We start from the raw sequence: 5000 nt of genomic DNA on the forward strand, positions 1-5000 counted from the left end.
GCCACCGCCAAATCAAGAATGTCTAAGAGAACAGGATCCCTTGATGCATAGTAGGAATGGAGCGAGACCAAAAACAGCGTCTGGACCTACTTCAATTGTTTTTTTACCATTACCAGTGCAATACCGTCCACAGTTCCAGACCAGATCGAACAGTCGAGATCGACGAAAGAGGAAGTTTTCAGACAAAACAACAGAGGTAAGGAGGAAACCAAGGAACTGACAGAACTAGTGTTTAACCTTTCCAGTCATGTTTTAAATAATAATGAGAGAAGTCTATTGAATAGAGGCCTCTCATTTATTCCTTCACAGAACAGCAATCTCGCTGAAATTTTGGTGGACCTACGTTTATTTGCAAGAACTGTATCGTTGAAGCTTTATTATAAAGACACTAATGTTTCTGCTTTTTAATAAGGAGAATTGTTTTAAGTCAAAAAGTCTATTTGTTCCTAATTTTCCCTCTAACTTAGACTTCTTCATCAAATTGTGTGAAAGGGATTACTATGAATATTCTTTCAATTTTAAATGTAAGAAAAGTGACCTGTTCTATAACTTGGATATTAATGAACATAATGCTTTGATAAACTTGTCTAGAGATTCCAAGTTGGTTTTAAAACCAGCAGATAAAGGTGGCGGAATTGTCTTATTGAATACTACTCTATACACTGAGCTAATGTTCACTATGTTAAATGATGTTGATAAATATGAACAGATAGACAGTGATAGACTTATTAAAACAATTAGAATGTTCATGACACCCTGTATGATCTCCTCATGTGCAGGCAGATAACGAAAGAACTGTAAGATTATTTTTTAGTGGCAGATCCGTTGATTCCACTCATAAAGGGACTTCCTAAGATACACAAAGGGATCTTCCCTCCCCCTCTACGTCCCATAGTAGCAGGGGAAAAATGGGTGACTGAGAGAATCTCCTGCTATTTGGAGTCTAAATTGGGACCTCTGGTCAGGAATATATCCACAGTTATAAAAGATACTTATCAGTTATTAAACGACCTACAGGGTCTTATGGATAATAATGTGGCCACTTTTTCTTATACGTTTGTAACACTTGATGTCAAAAATTTATTCACAGTGATTCCAAATGACTATGGAATAGAAGCAGTCAGGGAACTGATACTCAATGATGGGATGTTTGATAATAATACACAGTTACTTATTTGTACTTTACTTGATGTGGTACTAAATAATAACTTGTTCTTGTTCCAAGATAAGTTGTTTAAACAAACTTGGGGGGTTGCAATGGGCACCCCCCTGTGCAAATTCGTACGCAAATTTGGTTATGTACTACTGGGAGTCACTGTTCTTGTTTAGAAGTGTGTTTATGCAAAATATAGTGTTGTATAGACATTTTGTAGATGACATACTCATTATTTGGAAAGGTAACAATGAACAGTTGGAACAATTAATTACCTTTTTAGAATCCACCACTGAATTTTTTAGATTTTCTATGGAGACATCCCCTTTTAAAATAGACTTTTTAGATATCACTATTTTTAAAGATGCAGAAGGTATGATCTCCACTAAACTATATCGTAAACCATGCTGGAGGAATGCATTACTGCAATATAACAGCATGCACCCACGTCATATATTCTCCAACCTTGTGAAGAATCAGTTTATAAGAATTTCTAGGCTTTGTAGGAATAGTACTGATAGGGACATTCAATTGGATATTTTATGTGAATTACTCCAGAATAGGGGTTACCCTACTTGGTTGATAGAAGGTATGAAAAAAGATGTACGGTATAAGAATGATATAATTCCTAGTCCTATTGATATCAATAATGCACTATCGACTGATGTCCAACCAAGGAATGGAAGTAGTAAAAATAATGGCAAAAATGAGAATAAAAGTAAATACATTCCTAAAGCTAGTTTTAATAATAAAAATGTAGCTTTTAACACCAGATATACAAATGACAACAAGTTTATTATCAATATTATTAAGAAGAACTGGGGTGTATTACTAATAAATCAATATACCAGCAATATAGTAGGTGATAGACCAACGTTCAGGTATAGAAATAGCAAGAATCTGAAGAGGTTATTATGTTCTGAGAGAACTGATAGAAAAATCAACAATACCATGGATAGATCGACTCTTAGATATGGCACCTTTCCTTGTGAAAGGTGTAATATGTGTAAATACATTATTAGTGACCATCAATTTAATATACCTGAACTTCATCACACGTTTACGAGTGATTTTTATGCCACTTGTGAGACCAAGAATTTGATATACCTAGCTACATCCACAGAATGTGATGCATATTATGTAGGTCTAACCTCTACGAGGTTGAGAGATCGTATATATAACCATATATATGATATAAGGAAGATGAACCTAACAAACGCTTTAGCCAAGCATATAGATACACACCCTAAACATAGTTTTAAATTTAGGGTTTTACAAGTTATAAATACAAATAAGAGAGGGGGTGATGGACAGAATTACCTGGAAACAGCAGAGTTAAATTGGATTTTAAGGTTGAAGCCCCATATTCAACCGGGACTTAACCAGTCGGTCAGTATAAAACCTATATTAGCGGCACGTAGATAGATATATTAAATTTGACCTTTTAGTTAGTCGCTACAGTTAGTTATTTATATACATACAGTTCTGAAACTAATTGATTATGATATTCAAATTGTTAGGTATATATTTTCATATAAATATATCTGTGCTTTATGGTTGTATTTGCTATTTGTTATTTATATATTTTTATTTCATTATATATTCTAGAGTTGATATGTTCTTGCAGTTTTGGGTGCTCTGATGCTTTACATATATTTTTATGCCTTCTATATATAAATTTTTTTATTAGATATATATTTTTATTTAAGAATTATGTTTATATGTATATGTAAGTCTATTTGTATTTATATACATTTTTATTTATATGTATGATGATTCTGTGTAAATACACTGGCATAAAAAGAGGTCTATACATATACACATTTACTCTAGTAACATAGAGTTCTACCACACCCTGTTGAGTTTTGTTGAATGAATTGGTTAATTAATTGATCGATTGAATAAGTGCTTTATAAAACTGATTGATGAATTTGTTGAGCTAAGGTATATAAAGCATTTATACTATGTCTTTTTATAAACCTGAGGAAGCGTACCTGTTGTACGTGAAGGTGCTTGTTTTCTAATAAAATCAGTTTATTTTACATCGTGGAGGTCTCCGTTTGCTTTGTTCTGTGGATATATATATATATATATATATATATATATGTGTGTGTATGTGTGTGTGTGTATACATATATATATATATATATATATATATATATATATATATATATATATGTGTGTGTCTACTTCATAAGATTGACAGACCATTTGATCGACATTTATTTGGTCGACAGCCAGTATTCAAGGCACTTAACAGGGATTTGCCCCCCTCCCCAATGTTGTGCGACCCTGGAATTGATATATATAGTTAGGGGGTTTGTGGGGGGCACATCAGCCCACACTGGGGGGGGTGTGGCGGGCGAAGCCCCCCACCTATTTTCGTTTAAAATATGTAGTTTTTGTTGTATTTTCATGTTTTAAATGGAAACAGGTGCAGGCTTCGCCCCCCACACCCCCCAATGTGGGGGGTGATGCCCCCCACACCCTCCTAACTATATATATATATCAACTCCAGGGTCGCACAACATTGGGGAAGGGGGCAAATCCCAGGTTTTTGCCTTGAATACTGGTTGTCGACCAAATGAATGTCGAACAAATGGTCTGTCGATCTTATGAAGTAGACCCATATATATATATATGTGATCTATGCATCTACTTCATAACATCACATCACATTCCCATAAGACTGAACGCTAGAACATTGAGACCACAATAACAAAAGACCACATTAGCGAAACTGTAAAACACAGAATCCCAAAACATGGAAAACAGGAAGACAACTGAGACTCAGAATATCTATCCTCCTTCACTTTTAGGGGGGGTTACATATCCCTGCACCCCCGCACCCCCTGCAGATTAAATATACCAACTCTGAGATTGCACTACTTTGAAGTAAGGAATACAGTCTAGCGATCAATACACAACAACCACAACAACATCAACCTTACTAGTCACTAAACCAAAATACCTTCACTGTAAAGCTCCATTCCAAATTAACAAACACAGCTAAAATCTAACATCTTCTTTCTCTTTTTAAACTAACATGTACCCAAACTTCGCCAAATGCAACAGAATCATGTGATATGAACTCCACCATATTGTTTAATGTGCTGACTACAAATCCTTAAAGTAACACTGCTCCATTAAATCACTTACCCTGTCAACATTATGTACAGTTCAACATTCTGCACTATGATCTTCTGCACTTTCACTAATGTGGTCTTTCATTATTGTGGTCTCAATTTTCTAACATTCGATCTTATGGGAAAGCAATGTCATGAAGTAGATCCATATATATATATATATATATATATATATATATATATATATATATATATATACATACACACACACGGATTCACTTTATAACCTCGAAATGCTGAAATATCGAATTTCAGTATCCCGAGACTATAAAACCGAATCCACAAAACACCGACAAACAAAAACCGCGAAACTACATAACCGAAAACACCGCACACACTACACTAAACATACAACAAAACACCCACATCACAACATAAACAAAAAAACAACACACCCCCCCTACTTATATATACTAACTCCGAGATCGCACAAAAAGAACACAAAAGCTCACTCACACACGCACATTCTCCAATCCCTCACACACACTCTAACTCCCACTCAAAACCCTTACAAAACACTCACTTACCTGACATAACACCTACATCCAAACACAGCACCGCGCACCAACAAAACACAAACCTGGACATTACATAGCGCAACTTCATAACCGCGAATTCGACATATTTTCGACATACGTCAAATTCACGATTATGAACGTTCGCTATTTTGAACATTCGACTTTATAGCTTCGAGATATGTA

The sequence above is a fragment of the Protopterus annectens genome, chromosome 8.part0 (assembly GCF_019279795.1).
Source record: "Protopterus annectens isolate FY-2018-M chromosome 8.part0, PAN1.0, whole genome shotgun sequence".
In the NCBI taxonomy this organism is placed as follows: Eukaryota; Metazoa; Chordata; order Ceratodontiformes; family Protopteridae; genus Protopterus; species Protopterus annectens.